The sequence below is a fragment of the Phyllobates terribilis genome, unplaced genomic scaffold, assembly GCF_046119375.1.
Source record: "Phyllobates terribilis strain yellow unplaced genomic scaffold, ASM4611937v1 Scaffold_853__1_contigs__length_604787, whole genome shotgun sequence".
Lineage (NCBI taxonomy): Eukaryota > Metazoa > Chordata > Amphibia > Anura > Dendrobatidae > Phyllobates > Phyllobates terribilis.
Genome location: NW_027363613.1, coordinates 264,009 through 280,563, shown reverse-complemented (window position 1 = coordinate 280,563; position 16,555 = coordinate 264,009). Strand labels below are relative to the sequence as shown.

At 44.0% G+C, this 16,555-nt stretch overlaps 10 non-coding genes across 10 annotated transcripts; all 10 read left to right on the top strand.

Moving 5' to 3' along the window:
• The first annotated feature begins 486 nt into the window (after positions 1–486).
• LOC141240344 (U2 spliceosomal RNA) lies at positions 487–677 on the top strand. The gene has a single exon (XR_012305594.1). It is a non-coding gene; the product is annotated as a U2 spliceosomal RNA (small nuclear RNA).
• Positions 678–1,792: 1,115 nt separating this feature from the next.
• LOC141240462 (U2 spliceosomal RNA) lies at positions 1,793–1,983 on the top strand. The gene has a single exon (XR_012305709.1). It is a non-coding gene; the product is annotated as a U2 spliceosomal RNA (small nuclear RNA).
• Positions 1,984–3,101: 1,118 nt separating this feature from the next.
• Positions 3,102–3,292, top strand: LOC141240342 (U2 spliceosomal RNA). Its single transcript, XR_012305592.1, has one exon. It is a non-coding gene; the product is annotated as a U2 spliceosomal RNA (small nuclear RNA).
• Positions 3,293–4,407: 1,115 nt separating this feature from the next.
• Positions 4,408–4,598, top strand: LOC141240341 (U2 spliceosomal RNA). The gene has a single exon (XR_012305591.1). It is a non-coding gene; the product is annotated as a U2 spliceosomal RNA (small nuclear RNA).
• A 1,115-nt stretch (positions 4,599–5,713) lies between these two features.
• LOC141240340 (U2 spliceosomal RNA) lies at positions 5,714–5,904 on the top strand. The gene has a single exon (XR_012305590.1). It is a non-coding gene; the product is annotated as a U2 spliceosomal RNA (small nuclear RNA).
• A 1,112-nt stretch (positions 5,905–7,016) lies between these two features.
• LOC141240339 (U2 spliceosomal RNA) lies at positions 7,017–7,207 on the top strand. The gene has a single exon (XR_012305589.1). It is a non-coding gene; the product is annotated as a U2 spliceosomal RNA (small nuclear RNA).
• Positions 7,208–8,322: 1,115 nt separating this feature from the next.
• On the top strand, positions 8,323–8,513 carry LOC141240338 (U2 spliceosomal RNA). The gene has a single exon (XR_012305588.1). It is a non-coding gene; the product is annotated as a U2 spliceosomal RNA (small nuclear RNA).
• Positions 8,514–9,628: 1,115 nt separating this feature from the next.
• LOC141240574 (U2 spliceosomal RNA) lies at positions 9,629–9,819 on the top strand. Its single transcript, XR_012305787.1, has one exon. It is a non-coding gene; the product is annotated as a U2 spliceosomal RNA (small nuclear RNA).
• Positions 9,820–10,934: 1,115 nt separating this feature from the next.
• On the top strand, positions 10,935–11,125 carry LOC141240573 (U2 spliceosomal RNA). Its single transcript, XR_012305786.1, has one exon. It is a non-coding gene; the product is annotated as a U2 spliceosomal RNA (small nuclear RNA).
• Positions 11,126–12,240: 1,115 nt separating this feature from the next.
• LOC141240572 (U2 spliceosomal RNA) lies at positions 12,241–12,431 on the top strand. The gene has a single exon (XR_012305785.1). It is a non-coding gene; the product is annotated as a U2 spliceosomal RNA (small nuclear RNA).
• Positions 12,432–16,555: the final 4,124 nt, after the last annotated feature.

Genomic DNA, 16,555 nt, shown 5'->3' with positions numbered 1-16,555 from the left:
TCAGCGACATTCAGCCAGCCAGGTATCCTGCCTGCAGTAGATGGAATGTGGCAATGGAACGCTGGCTGCGCGTGTCATAATAGGCTCTGAGCCTTTATATACCTGTGCACAGCAGCAGCCACCTTCAGTCTGCTGCTGGACAGCCAGCAGCAGCAGCAGCAGGAGAGGTATGTAATCAGGAGCCCTCCTGCTAAGGGTAGACAGCTGCTCGTTCCACCCCACCCCCCGCCTTAATTGGTTCTCCTCCCTTCCAACGGTGTTGAGGCGGGTGGGAACAGCAGGGGGTGAAGGTGCTGTGTTTAAAGAGGTGGAGTTATGCAGATCTAAAACGCGTGGATTGCAGCAGCAGCAAGCCGAAAAGTGCAGGCATGTAAGGGATCTAGAGGTTGACAACATGTCTTCTTAACGGGAGTCCAGGAGCTCATCTCCACAAATGGACTTTTCAGGATCCTTGGGTGGCTCCGTAGTTTGAAACCAATTCTGGTTATCGCTTCTCGGCCTTTTGGCTAAGATCAAGTGTAGTATCTGTTCTTATCAGTTTAATATCTGATACGTCCCCTATCTGGGGACCATATATTAAATGGATTTTTAGAACAGGGAGATGGAAAAAGAGCTTGCTCTGTCCACTCCACGCATTGACCTGGTATTGCAGTATCTCCAGGACCGGTGCACCCCTTCTTTAATGCAGTTTCTAAAATCAGAAAGAATTGAATTCAATGTTTTTTGTTCATTTTGCTTGTTTGTCGGATTTTGGGATGGACTCTTTGGCTTTGCTTTTCTTCTCCTCATTGGATTTTTCATGTTCAAAGTTGCAGAAGCCAGATTACAAGCTCATTTTGGTTCAACTTCAGCAACTGTGCATTGCATTGCCATGTAATGTGATGCAATGCTATCTTTCTAGCTCTCCCTTTTTACTTCCTTTTGGATAAACAGACATATTAGGCAAGCATTTTGGAGCTTTCACCTAAATAACTACAGGTGGTGAGATAAGCTGCACAATATAATTGACCTTTCAGTATATTGTTGCACACACACCATCTATTTAGCAAATGCCCTTGTTATCAACAGCAGCCTTTTAAACTCACCTGAGCTAACAGGTATGTGCGCTGGTTACTCTGCTGCGCTTAAAATTTCTTTTTTGGTTTGCTACAATGCCTTTTCTGAAACGTTGTCTCCTTCTGCTGGAACACTGACTTCTTTCATTTAATGCCTGCAGACTATAAAAGAGAACCCAACCCAAAAAGTTTGGTTGATTAGTCTGTGGCATTCTGTTAAACTGTTGCTTATGGCGGTCTCTGTGAGCTTCTCAGCGACATTCAGCCAGCCAGGTATCCTGCCTGCAGTAGATGGAATGTGGCAATGGAACGCTGGCTGCGCGTGTCATAATAGGCTCTGAGCCTTTATATACCTGTGCACAGCAGCAGCCACCTTCAGTCTGCTGCTGGACAGCCAGCAGCAGCAGCAGCAGGAGAGGTATGTAATCAGGAGCCCTCCTGCTAAGGGTAGACAGCTGCTCGTTCCACCCCACCCCCCGCCTTAATTGGTTCTCCTCCCTTCCAACGGTGTTGAGGCGGGTGGGAACAGCAGGGGGTGAAGGTGCTGTGTTTAAAGAGGTGGAGTTATGCAGATCTAAAACGCGTGGATTGCAGCAGCAGCAAGCCGAAAAGTGCAGGCATGTAAGGGATCTAGAGGTTGACAACATGTCTTCTTAACGGGAGTCCAGGAGCTCATCTCCACAAATGGACTTTTCAGGATCCTTGGGTGGCTCCGTAGTTTGAAACCAATTCTGGTTATCGCTTCTCGGCCTTTTGGCTAAGATCAAGTGTAGTATCTGTTCTTATCAGTTTAATATCTGATACGTCCCCTATCTGGGGACCATATATTAAATGGATTTTTAGAACAGAGAGATGGAAAAAGAGCTTGCTCTGTCCACTCCACGCATTGACCTGGTATTGCAGTATCTCCAGGACCGGTGCACCCCTTCTTTAATGCAGTTTCTAAAATCAGAAAGAATTGAATTCAATGTTTTTTGTTCATTTTGCTTGTTTGTCGGATTTTGGGATGGACTCTTTGGCTTTGCTTTTCTTCTCCTCATTGGATTTTTCATGTTCAAAGTTGCAGAAGCCAGATTACAAGCTCATTTTGGTTCAACTTCAGCAACTGTGCATTGCATTGCCATGTAATGTGATGCAATGCTATCTTTCTAGCTCTCCCTTTTTACTTCCTTTTGGATAAACAGACATATTAGGCAAGCATTTTGGAGCTTTCACCTAAATAACTACAGGTGGTGAGATAAGCTGCACAATATAATTGACCTTTCAGTATATTGTTGCACACACACCATCTATTTAGCAAATGCCCTTGTTATCAACAGCAGCCTTTTAAACTCACCTGAGCTAACAGGTATGTGCGCTGGTTACTCTGCTGCGCTTAAAATTTCTTTTTTGGTTTGCTACAATGCCTTTTCTGAAACGTTGTCTCCTTCTGCTGGAACACTGACTTCTTTCATTTAATGCCTGCAGACTATAAAAGAGAACCCAACCCAAAAAGTTTGGTTGATTAGTCTGTGGCATTCTGTTAAACTGTTGCTTATGGCGGTCTCTGTGAGCTTCTCAGCGACATTCAGCCAGCCAGGTATCCTGCCTGCAGTAGATGGAATGTGGCAATGGAACGCTGGCTGCGCGTGTCATAATAGGCTCTGAGCCTTTATATACCTGTGCACAGCAGCAGCCACCTTCAGTCTGCTGCTGGACAGCCAGCAGCAGCAGCAGCAGCAGGAGAGGTATGTAATCAGGAGCCCTCCTGCTAAGGGTAGACAGCTGCTCGTTCCACCCCACCCCCCGCCTTAATTGGTTCTCCTCCCTTCCAACGGTGTTGAGGCGGGTGGGAACAGCAGGGGGTGAAGGTGCTGTGTTTAAAGAGGTGGAGTTATGCAGATCTAAAACGCGTGGATTGCAGCAGCAGCAAGCCGAAAAGTGCAGGCATGTAAGGGATCTAGAGGTTGACAACATGTCTTCTTAACGGGAGTCCAGGAGCTCATCTCCACAAATGGACTTTTCAGGATCCTTGGGTGGCTCCGTAGTTTGAAACCAATTCTGGTTATCGCTTCTCGGCCTTTTGGCTAAGATCAAGTGTAGTATCTGTTCTTATCAGTTTAATATCTGATACGTCCCCTATCTGGGGACCATATATTAAATGGATTTTTAGAACAGGGAGATGGAAAAAGAGCTTGCTCTGTCCACTCCACGCATTGACCTGGTATTGCAGTATCTCCAGGACCGGTGCACCCCTTCTTTAATGCAGTTTCTAAAATCAGAAAGAATTGAATTCAATGTTTTTTGTTCATTTTGCTTGTTTGTCGGATTTTGGGATGGACTCTTTGGCTTTGCTTTTCTTCTCCTCATTGGATTTTTCATGTTCAAAGTTGCAGAAGCCAGATTACAAGCTCATTTTGGTTCAACTTCAGCAACTGTGCATTGCATTGCCATGTAATGTGATGCAATGCTATCTTTCTAGCTCTCCCTTTTTACTTCCTTTTGGATAAACAGACATATTAGGCAAGCATTTTGGAGCTTTCACCTAAATAACTACAGGTGGTGAGATAAGCTGCACAATATAATTGACCTTTCAGTATATTGTTGCACACACACCATCAATTTAGCAAATGCCCTTGTTATCAACAGCAGCCTTTTAAACTCACCTGAGCTAACAGGTATGTGCGCTGGTTACTCTGCTGCGCTTAAAATTTCTTTTTTGGTTTGCTACAATGCCTTTTCTGAAACGTTGTCTCCTTCTGCTGGAACACTGACTTCTTTCATTTAATGCCTGCAGACTATAAAAGAGAACCCAACCCAAAAAGTTTGGTTGATTAGTCTGTGGCATTCTGTTAAACTGTTGCTTATGGCGGTCTCTGTGAGCTTCTCAGCGACATTCAGCCAGCCAGGTATCCTGCCTGCAGTAGATGGAATGTGGCAATGGAACGCTGGCTGCGCGTGTCATAATAGGCTCTGAGCCTTTATATACCTGTGCACAGCAGCAGCCACCTTCAGTCTGCTGCTGGACAGCCAGCAGCAGCAGCAGCAGGAGAGGTATGTAATCAGGAGCCCTCCTGCTAAGGGTAGACAGCTGCTCGTTCCACCCCACACCCCGCCTTAATTGGTTCTCCTCCCTTCCAACGGTGTTGAGGCGGGTGGGAACAGCAGGGGGTGAAGGTGCTGTGTTTAAAGAGGTGGAGTTATGCAGATCTAAAACGCGTGGATTGCAGCAGCAGCAAGCCGAAAAGTGCAGGCATGTAAGGGATCTAGAGGTTGACAACATGTCTTCTTAACGGGAGTCCAGGAGCTCATCTCCACAAATGGACTTTTCAGGATCCTTGGGTGGCTCCGTAGTTTGAAACCAATTCTGGTTATCGCTTCTCGGCCTTTTGGCTAAGATCAAGTGTAGTATCTGTTCTTATCAGTTTAATATCTGATACGTCCCCTATCTGGGGACCATATATTAAATGGATTTTTAGAACAGGGAGATGGAAAAAGAGCTTGCTCTGTCCACTCCACGCATTGACCTGGTATTGCAGTATCTCCAGGACCGGTGCACCCCTTCTTTAATGCAGTTTCTAAAATCAGAAAGAATTGAATTCAATGTTTTTTGTTCATTTTGCTTGTTTGTCGGATTTTGGGATGGACTCTTTGGCTTTGCTTTTCTTCTCCTCATTGGATTTTTCATGTTCAAAGTTGCAGAAGCCAGATTACAAGCTCATTTTGGTTCAACTTCAGCAACTGTGCATTGCATTGCCATGTAATGTGATGCAATGCTATCTTTCTAGCTCTCCCTTTTTACTTCCTTTTGGATAAACAGACATATTAGGCAAGCATTTTGGAGCTTTCACCTAAATAACTACAGGTGGTGAGATAAGCTGCACAATATAATTGACCTTTCAGTATATTGTTGCACACACACCATCAATTTAGCAAATGCCCTTGTTATCAACAGCAGCCTTTTAAACTCACCTGAGCTAACAGGTATGTGCGCTGGTTACTCTGCTGCGCTTAAAATTTCTTTTTTGGTTTGCTACAATGCCTTTTCTGAAACGTTGTCTCCTTCTGCTGGAACACTGACTTCTTTCATTTAATGCCTGCAGACTATAAAAGAGAACCCAACCCAAAAAGTTTGGTTGATTAGTCTGTGGCATTCTGTTAAACTGTTGCTTATGGCGGTCTCTGTGAGCTTCTCAGCGACATTCAGCCAGCCAGGTATCCTGCCTGCAGTAGATGGAATGTGGCAATGGAACGCTGGCTGCGCGTGTCATAATAGGCTCTGAGCCTTTATATACCTGTGCACAGCAGCAGCCACCTTCAGTCTGCTGCTGGACAGCCAGCAGCAGCAGCAGCAGGAGAGGTATGTAATCAGGAGCCCTCCTGCTAAGGGTAGACAGCTGCTCGTTCCACCCCACACCCCGCCTTAATTGGTTCTCCTCCCTTCCAACGGTGTTGAGGCGGGTGGGAACAGCAGGGGGTGAAGGTGCTGTGTTTAAAGAGGTGGAGTTATGCAGATCTAAAACGCGTGGATTGCAGCAGCAGCAAGCCGAAAAGTGCAGGCATGTAAGGGATCTAGAGGTTGACAACATGTCTTCTTAACGGGAGTCCAGGAGCTCATCTCCACAAATGGACTTTTCAGGATCCTTGGGTGGCTCCGTAGTTTGAAACCAATTCTGGTTATCGCTTCTCGGCCTTTTGGCTAAGATCAAGTGTAGTATCTGTTCTTATCAGTTTAATATCTGATACGTCCCCTATCTGGGGACCATATATTAAATGGATTTTTAGAACAGGGAGATGGAAAAAGAGCTTGCTCTGTCCACTCCACGCATTGACCTGGTATTGCAGTATCTCCAGGACCGGTGCACCCCTTCTTTAATGCAGTTTCTAAAATCAGAAAGAATTGAATTCAATGTTTTTTGTTCATTTTGCTTGTTTGTCGGATTTTGGGATGGACTCTTTGGCTTTGCTTTTCTTCTCCTCATTGGATTTTTCATGTTCAAAGTTGCAGAAGCCAGATTACAAGCTCATTTTGGTTCAACTTCAGCAACTGTGCATTGCATTGCCATGTAATGTGATGCAATGCTATCTTTCTAGCTCTCCCTTTTTACTTCCTTTTGGATAAACAGACATATTAGGCAAACATTTTGGAGCTTTCACCTAAATAACTACAGGTGGTGAGATAAGCTGCACAATATAATTGACCTTTCAGTATATTGTTGCACACACACCATCTATTTAGCAAATGCCCTTGTTATCAACAGCAGCCTTTTAAACTCACCTGAGCTAACAGGTATGTGCGCTGGTTACTCTGCTGCGCTTAAAATTTCTTTTTTGGTTTGCTACAATGCCTTTTCTGAAACGTTGTCTCCTTCTGCTGGAACACTGACTTCTTTCATTTAATGCCTGCAGACTATAAAAGAGAACCCAACCCAAAAAGTTTGGTTGATTAGTCTGTGGCATTCTGTTAAACTGTTGCTTATGGCGGTCTCTGTGAGCTTCTCAGCGACATTCAGCCAGCCAGGTATCCTGCCTGCAGTAGATGGAATGTGGCAATGGAACGCTGGCTGCGCGTGTCATAATAGGCTCTGAGCCTTTATATACCTGTGCACAGCAGCAGCCACCTTCAGTCTGCTGCTGGACAGCCAGCAGCAGCAGCAGGAGAGGTATGTAATCAGGAGCCCTCCTGCTAAGGGTAGACAGCTGCTCGTTCCACCCCACCCCCCGCCTTAATTGGTTCTCCTCCCTTCCAACGGTGTTGAGGCGGGTGGGAACAGCAGGGGGTGAAGGTGCTGTGTTTAAAGAGGTGGAGTTATGCAGATCTAAAACGCGTGGATTGCAGCAGCAGCAAGCCGAAAAGTGCAGGCATGTAAGGGATCTAGAGGTTGACAACATGTCTTCTTAACGGGAGTCCAGGAGCTCATCTCCACAAATGGACTTTTCAGGATCCTTGGGTGGCTCCGTAGTTTGAAACCAATTCTGGTTATCGCTTCTCGGCCTTTTGGCTAAGATCAAGTGTAGTATCTGTTCTTATCAGTTTAATATCTGATACGTCCCCTATCTGGGGACCATATATTAAATGGATTTTTAGAACAGGGAGATGGAAAAAGAGCTTGCTCTGTCCACTCCACGCATTGACCTGGTATTGCAGTATCTCCAGGACCGGTGCACCCCTTCTTTAATGCAGTTTCTAAAATCAGAAAAAATTGAATTCAATGTTTTTTGTTCATTTTGCTTGTTTGTCGGATTTTGGGATGGACTCTTTGGCTTTGCTTTTCTTCTCCTCATTGGATTTTTCATGTTCAAAGTTGCAGAAGCCAGATTACAAGCTCATTTTGGTTCAACTTCAGCAACTGTGCATTGCATTGCCATGTAATGTGATGCAATGCTATCTTTCTAGCTCTCCCTTTTTACTTCCTTTTGGATAAACAGACATATTAGGCAAGCATTTTGGAGCTTTCACCTAAATAACTACAGGTGGTGAGATAAGCTGCACAATATAATTGACCTTTCAGTATATTGTTGCACACACACCATCTATTTAGCAAATGCCCTTGTTATCAACAGCAGCCTTTTAAACTCACCTGAGCTAACAGGTATGTGCGCTGGTTACTCTGCTGCGCTTAAAATTTCTTTTTTGGTTTGCTACAATGCCTTTTCTGAAACGTTGTCTCCTTCTGCTGGAACACTGACTTCTTTCATTTAATGCCTGCAGACTATAAAAGAGAACCCAACCCAAAAAGTTTGGTTGATTAGTCTGTGGCATTCTGTTAAACTGTTGCTTATGGCGGTCTCTGTGAGCTTCTCAGCGACATTCAGCCAGCCAGGTATCCTGCCTGCAGTAGATGGAATGTGGCAATGGAACGCTGGCTGCGCGTGTCATAATAGGCTCTGAGCCTTTATATACCTGTGCACAGCAGCAGCCACCTTCAGTCTGCTGCTGGACAGCCAGCAGCAGCAGCAGCAGGAGAGGTATGTAATCAGGAGCCCTCCTGCTAAGGGTAGACAGCTGCTCGTTCCACCCCACCCCCCGCCTTAATTGGTTCTCCTCCCTTCCAACGGTGTTGAGGCGGGTGGGAACAGCAGGGGGTGAAGGTGCTGTGTTTAAAGAGGTGGAGTTATGCAGATCTAAAACGCGTGGATTGCAGCAGCAGCAAGCCGAAAAGTGCAGGCATGTAAGGGATCTAGAGGTTGACAACATGTCTTCTTAACGGGAGTCCAGGAGCTCATCTCCACAAATGGACTTTTCAGGATCCTTGGGTGGCTCCGTAGTTTGAAACCAATTCTGGTTATCGCTTCTCGGCCTTTTGGCTAAGATCAAGTGTAGTATCTGTTCTTATCAGTTTAATATCTGATACGTCCCCTATCTGGGGACCATATATTAAATGGATTTTTAGAACAGGGAGATGGAAAAAGAGCTTGCTCTGTCCACTCCACGCATTGACCTGGTATTGCAGTATCTCCAGGACCGGTGCACCCCTTCTTTAATGCAGTTTCTAAAATCAGAAAGAATTGAATTCAATGTTTTTTGTTCATTTTGCTTGTTTGTCGGATTTTGGGATGGACTCTTTGGCTTTGCTTTTCTTCTCCTCATTGGATTTTTCATGTTCAAAGTTGCAGAAGCCAGATTACAAGCTCATTTTGGTTCAACTTCAGCAACTGTGCATTGCATTGCCATGTAATGTGATGCAATGCTATCTTTCTAGCTCTCCCTTTTTACTTCCTTTTGGATAAACAGACATATTAGGCAAGCATTTTGGAGCTTTCACCTAAATAACTACAGGTGGTGAGATAAGCTGCACAATATAATTGACCTTTCAGTATATTGTTGCACACACACCATCTATTTAGCAAATGCCCTTGTTATCAACAGCAGCCTTTTAAACTCACCTGAGCTAACAGGTATGTGCGCTGGTTACTCTGCTGCGCTTAAAATTTCTTTTTTGGTTTGCTACAATGCCTTTTCTGAAACGTTGTCTCCTTCTGCTGGAACACTGACTTCTTTCATTTAATGCCTGCAGACTATAAAAGAGAACCCAACCCAAAAAGTTTGGTTGATTAGTCTGTGGCATTCTGTTAAACTGTTGCTTATGGCGGTCTCTGTGAGCTTCTCAGCGACATTCAGCCAGCCAGGTATCCTGCCTGCAGTAGATGGAATGTGGCAATGGAACGCTGGCTGCGCGTGTCATAATAGGCTCTGAGCCTTTATATACCTGTGCACAGCAGCAGCCACCTTCAGTCTGCTGCTGGACAGCCAGCAGCAGCAGCAGCAGGAGAGGTATGTAATCAGGAGCCCTCCTGCTAAGGGTAGACAGCTGCTCGTTCCACCCCACCCCCCGCCTTAATTGGTTCTCCTCCCTTCCAACGGTGTTGAGGCGGGTGGGAACAGCAGGGGGTGAAGGTGCTGTGTTTAAAGAGGTGGAGTTATGCAGATCTAAAACGCGTGGATTGCAGCAGCAGCAAGCCGAAAAGTGCAGGCATGTAAGGGATCTAGAGGTTGACAACATGTCTTCTTAACGGGAGTCCAGGAGCTCATCTCCACAAATGGACTTTTCAGGATCCTTGGGTGGCTCCGTAGTTTGAAACCAATTCTGGTTATCGCTTCTCGGCCTTTTGGCTAAGATCAAGTGTAGTATCTGTTCTTATCAGTTTAATATCTGATACGTCCCCTATCTGGGGACCATATATTAAATGGATTTTTAGAACAGGGAGATGGAAAAAGAGCTTGCTCTGTCCACTCCACGCATTGACCTGGTATTGCAGTATCTCCAGGACCGGTGCACCCCTTCTTTAATGCAGTTTCTAAAATCAGAAAGAATTGAATTCAATGTTTTTTGTTCATTTTGCTTGTTTGTCGGATTTTGGGATGGACTCTTTGGCTTTGCTTTTCTTCTCCTCATTGGATTTTTCATGTTCAAAGTTGCAGAAGCCAGATTACAAGCTCATTTTGGTTCAACTTCAGCAACTGTGCATTGCATTGCCATGTAATGTGATGCAATGCTATCTTTCTAGCTCTCCCTTTTTACTTCCTTTTGGATAAACAGACATATTAGGCAAGCATTTTGGAGCTTTCACCTAAATAACTACAGGTGGTGAGATAAGCTGCACAATATAATTGACCTTTCAGTATATTGTTGCACACACACCATCTATTTAGCAAATGCCCTTGTTATCAACAGCAGCCTTTTAAACTCACCTGAGCTAACAGGTATGTGCGCTGGTTACTCTGCTGCGCTTAAAATTTCTTTTTTGGTTTGCTACAATGCCTTTTCTGAAACGTTGTCTCCTTCTGCTGGAACACTGACTTCTTTCATTTAATGCCTGCAGACTATAAAAGAGAACCCAACCCAAAAAGTTTGGTTGATTAGTCTGTGGCATTCTGTTAAACTGTTGCTTATGGCGGTCTCTGTGAGCTTCTCAGCGACATTCAGCCAGCCAGGTATCCTGCCTGCAGTAGATGGAATGTGGCAATGGAACGCTGGCTGCGCGTGTCATAATAGGCTCTGAGCCTTTATATACCTGTGCACAGCAGCAGCCACTTTCAGTCTGCTGCTGGACAGCCAGCAGCAGCAGCAGCAGGAGAGGTATGTAATCAGGAGCCCTCCTGCTAAGGGTAGACAGCTGCTCGTTCCACCCCACCCCCCGCCTTAATTGGTTCTCCTCCCTTCCAACGGTGTTGAGGCGGGTGGGAACAGCAGGGGGTGAAGGTGCTGTGTTTAAAGAGGTGGAGTTATGCAGATCTAAAACGCGTGGATTGCAGCAGCAGCAAGCCGAAAAGTGCAGGCATGTAAGGGATCTAGAGGTTGACAACATGTCTTCTTAACGGGAGTCCAGGAGCTCATCTCCACAAATGGACTTTTCAGGATCCTTGGGTGGCTCCGTAGTTTGAAACCAATTCTGGTTATCGCTTCTCGGCCTTTTGGCTAAGATCAAGTGTAGTATCTGTTCTTATCAGTTTAATATCTGATACGTCCCCTATCTGGGGACCATATATTAAATGGATTTTTAGAACAGGGAGATGGAAAAAGAGCTTGCTCTGTCCACTCCACGCATTGACCTGGTATTGCAGTATCTCCAGGACCGGTGCACCCCTTCTTTAATGCAGTTTCTAAAATCAGAAAGAATTGAATTCAATGTTTTTTGTTCATTTTGCTTGTTTGTCGGATTTTGGGATGGACTCTTTGGCTTTGCTTTTCTTCTCCTCATTGGATTTTTCATGTTCAAAGTTGCAGAAGCCAGATTACAAGCTCATTTTGGTTCAACTTCAGCAACTGTGCATTGCATTGCCATGTAATGTGATGCAATGCTATCTTTCTAGCTCTCCCTTTTTACTTCCTTTTGGATAAACAGACATATTAGGCAAGCATTTTGGAGCTTTCACCTAAATAACTACAGGTGGTGAGATAAGCTGCACAATATAATTGACCTTTCAGTATATTGTTGCACACACACCATCTATTTAGCAAATGCCCTTGTTATCAACAGCAGCCTTTTAAACTCACCTGAGCTAACAGGTATGTGCGCTGGTTACTCTGCTGCGCTTAAAATTTCTTTTTTGGTTTGCTACAATGCCTTTTCTGAAACGTTGTCTCCTTCTGCTGGAACACTGACTTCTTTCATTTAATGCCTGCAGACTATAAAAGAGAACCCAACCCAAAAAGTTTGGTTGATTAGTCTGTGGCATTCTGTTAAACTGTTGCTTATGGCGGTCTCTGTGAGCTTCTCAGCGACATTCAGCCAGCCAGGTATCCTGCCTGCAGTAGATGGAATGTGGCAATGGAACGCTGGCTGCGCGTGTCATAATAGGCTCTGAGCCTTTATATACCTGTGCACAGCAGCAGCCACCTTCAGTCTGCTGCTGGACAGCCAGCAGCAGCAGCAGCAGGAGAGGTATGTAATCAGGAGCCCTCCTGCTAAGGGTAGACAGCTGCTCGTTCCACCCCACCCCCCGCCTTAATTGGTTCTCCTCCCTTCCAACGGTGTTGAGGCGGGTGGGAACAGCAGGGGGTGAAGGTGCTGTGTTTAAAGAGGTGGAGTTATGCAGATCTAAAACGCGTGGATTGCAGCAGCAGCAAGCCGAAAAGTGCAGGCATGTAAGGGATCTAGAGGTTGACAACATGTCTTCTTAACGGGAGTCCAGGAGCTCATCTCCACAAATGGACTTTTCAGGATCCTTGGGTGGCTCCGTAGTTTGAAACCAATTCTGGTTATCGCTTCTCGGCCTTTTGGCTAAGATCAAGTGTAGTATCTGTTCTTATCAGTTTAATATCTGATACGTCCCCTATCTGGGGACCATATATTAAATGGATTTTTAGAACAGGGAGATGGAAAAAGAGCTTGCTCTGTCCACTCCACGCATTGACCTGGTATTGCAGTATCTCCAGGACCGGTGCACCCCTTCTTTAATGCAGTTTCTAAAATCAGAAAGAATTGAATTCAATGTTTTTTGTTCATTTTGCTTGTTTGTCGGATTTTGGGATGGACTCTTTGGCTTTGCTTTTCTTCTCCTCATTGGATTTTTCATGTTCAAAGTTGCAGAAGCCAGATTACAAGCTCATTTTGGTTCAACTTCAGCAACTGTGCATTGCATTGCCATGTAATGTGATGCAATGCTATCTTTCTAGCTCTCCCTTTTTACTTCCTTTTGGATAAACAGACATATTAGGCAAGCATTTTGGAGCTTTCACCTAAATAACTACAGGTGGTGAGGTAAGCTGCACAATATAATTGAACTTTCAGTATATTGTTGCACACACACCATCTATTTAGCAAATGCCCTTGTTATCAACAGCAGCCTTTTAAACTCACCTGAGCTAACAGGTATGTGCGCTGGTTACTCTGCTGCGCTTAAAATTTCTTTTTTGGTTTGCTACAATGCCTTTTCTGAAACGTTGTCTCCTTCTGCTGGAACACTGACTTCTTTCATTTAATGCCTGCAGACTATAAAAGAGAACCCAACCCAAAAAGTTTGGTTGATTAGTCTGTGGCATTCTGTTAAACTGTTGCTTATGGCGGTCTCTGTGAGCTTCTCAGCGACATTCAGCCAGCCAGGTATCCTGCCTGCAGTAGATGGAATGTGGCAATGGAACGCTGGCTGCGCGTGTCATAATAGGCTCTGAGCCTTTATATACCTGTGCACAGCAGCAGCCACCTTCAGTCTGCTGCTGGACAGCCAGCAGCAGCAGCAGCAGGAGAGGTATGTAATCAGGAGCCCTCCTGCTAAGGGTAGACAGCTGCTCGTTCCACCCCACCCCCCGCCTTAATTGGTTCTCCTCCCTTCCAACGGTGTTGAGGCGGGTGGGAACAGCAGGGGGTGAAGGTGCTGTGTTTAAAGAGGTGGAGTTATGCAGATCTAAAACGCGTGGATTGGAGCAGCAGCAAGCCGAAAAGTGCAGGCATGTAAGGGATCTAGAGGTTGACAACATGTCTTCTTAACGGGAGTCCAGGAGCTCATCTCCACAAATGGACTTTTCAGGATCCTTGGGTGGCTCCGTAGTTTGAAACCAATTCTGGTTATCGCTTCTCGGCCTTTTGGCACGATCTGTAGTGGGTTGTGACATTGGGCTGAAGGTTACTGTGGTGGCAGAACCGATTCTTGGCCTTTGGAGATATCCAGTGCTGCTTTTGGGAATCGGTGCTAAAGCTGCAGTGCCTTTTCTTTACGGAGGACGGTGTGTTGGAGGGAGGACGAACTTCGTGGAGGCTGCGATCCGTGTGTGATATTTTCCTTGGTATCTGGAAAAGAAGAGGAAAATCATGGAGACAAGGAGAAACCCTGGAGGAAGGAAGGAGAATCAAGCAAGCAACCCGAATGATTATTTCTCGGAGGAGCATCCGCTGAAGGACACCATCAGGTTCGTGGTTGCTCCTGACCACCGGCAGGTGAAAGATTCTCAATTTATTTTCAATGTTATTTGTAAGCTCTTGAAGATCGACAAGGAGCATCTTTTTTGCTTTCAATCTTTTTTTTCTCGAGGACTTTATGATGTTACGCTTAATAAAGCCTCGCAGTGTGAAAGTGCCTACGCTCTTTATGAAGTAAATAAAGAGAAGGTAGAGCTGGAGGGGGTGAAAGTAATCCCCTCTTTTCAGTTTTCAATGAAAGTACTGACGATTCATTTGTTTAGTCCATTTATTACAGACTCTGAGGTTGAAAGTTACCTATCAATGTATTGTGACAAAATCATCCCTAAGAGACGCGGGGAAACACAGTTTGGAGTGTGGAACGGGAAACGTGTGTATGTGGTATCATTTAGGAAGAACCCGAATGAGGAGGGGGGCGTGTCCAGACCTCCGCCGCAGGTTTATATCAACCATAGCCGCGGTTATTTATTCTTCCCAGGGATGCCACACTACTGCCGTGTGTGTAAAAAATATGGACATCTGGATGCAGAATGTAACAAGTGTTTTAGTTGCATGGGTACTCCTCACCAGATGGATGAGTGCCCTAAAAATAAGAAAAAGGATGTAGAGGAGATGGACACATCGCCTGAAGAACAGCAACAAGAAGCTAAAGACGATGTGGAAGCAGGCATTGCTGCTGAAGAGGAAAAAGGGGAAGAGGAGAAAGAAAGGAGTGAGAAGGAGGAGACAGAAAGAAAGAGAAAAGAGGAAGAGGAGGGACGGGCAATGAAGGAGAAGAAGAAGGAGGAACGGGTTAAAAAATCACAAGAAGAAGAGGAAAGGAAGTTGGAAGAAAGGAAGAGAAAGAAGGAAGAGGAAAAACAGAAGAGGATAGAGGACATAGAAAAAAGGGCCATGGAGATAAAGAAACAGATGGAAAGGAAAAAGAGAGAAGAGCAGAAGAAAGAAGATAAGAAGAAAGAAGATAAGAATGAAAAGAAGAAGATAGAAGAACAGAAGAAAGAAGATCAGAAGAGAGAAGAGAAGAGTCAAATGTTGCAAGAAATTTCTCCACTAAGTAAAGGGAGTAGTTGTGGAGGGGAAAGTGATATTCCAGAAGTAGTGGAGTCCACTCCTACTAATTCCCTGTCGCAGAGCTTACCTTGCGCGCAGGTACAAATGGACTGCACAGAAAAATCTCTAAAAAGAAGTGTGGATAGAAGTGATAATGAAGGAATACCATGTGGTGGGAAAGTAAAGGCATTAGAAGCAACAAGTCTGCTGGGGAGTGTGTCATCTTCGGATGTATCAGATCTGGAGGTAGACCCATCTTCTCCGGCAGTAGAGAATGAGGGCGGAGGGAAGAGCCCTGCACTAAATGTTAGAAGATGATCCGCTCAATGTCCCTGAATGTTCAGGGGTTTAACGACCTATATAAGAGAACTGCTTTATATGATTTTTTAAATAATGAAAATATTGATTTTATCTTTCTACAAGAATGTAATTTGACAAAAAAAATAAGCTATGAATATTTACAGGGTATATGGAAGGGTAACTTATGCTTTTCTGGTGGGAACGAGTCAAAAAGTGATGGTGTGGGGTTTTTATGCTCTAAAGATTGGGAGATTGTAAATTATGAAGAGATATACCCTGGGAGGATTTTAAGAATTGATGTGCAGAAAAATGGGAAGAAAGTGAGGTGTTTTAATGTGTATGCAAATGCAGAAAAAGCCTTGAGATTACATTTGTTTGAACTGTTGCAGCTGTTTTTACCTGGAGTAGATCCATTAGTTTTAGGTGGGGATTTTAATTGTCATTTAAAAAATGTAAAAGATGGGTCAGCTTCATGTCTTAGAAATATTTTAGCAGCTTTTAATCTTAAAGATACATGGGCATTAGATGGACAAAAAAAGGAGCATGAAGTCACTTGGGTGGGGAGAGGTGTTTCATCCAGAATAGATTATATTTTTATATCTCAAGCCCTAACATGCTCAGGTTTTAAAACGCATTCAACACCTTTTTCAGATCATAAAATAATAGAATGTAGTTTTAAAATAGAATCAGATGTGGATAAAAGACCGTCACACTGGAAATTTAATGTATCCCTACTACAAGACGAGGTGGTTATGGAAGGTTTTAAAAAGCTGTATGAAAAACTGAAGCTAAAAAAAACGTTTTTTAAATCTATTTTTAATTGGTGGGATTTTGTCAAGAAGGAGGTAAAAATATTTTTTATTAAAGAAGGAAAGAAGAAAGCTGCTGCAAAACGTATTTTTTATAATGATCTTAATGCTAAACTGCAATGTTTTTTTCACCTCGAAAATAACGGATGTGATCTGCAGGAGGCGATCCGAACAACAAAAGAAAAGATCCAAAACTGCCTGAAAGAAAAAGGTAAAGAAATTATTTTTAATTCCCGAGTAAAAGTTTTAGACGAGGATGAAAAATGCACAAAATTCTTTTTTAAAAAAATATGTGACAAGAAGGATTATATGAAGGTTTTGGAAGGAGAAACAAGTTTGGAGGGGAAGAAGATGAAAGCAAAAGAATTTTATGATGATTTATTTTCTGTTAAAAACACGGATGTGTCTCTAAAAAAACATTTTTTAGAAGGACTGGAAAAAAATTTTAATGCGGAAGATAAATCTTTTTTAATAGGGAATTTTACTAAAGAGGAAGTT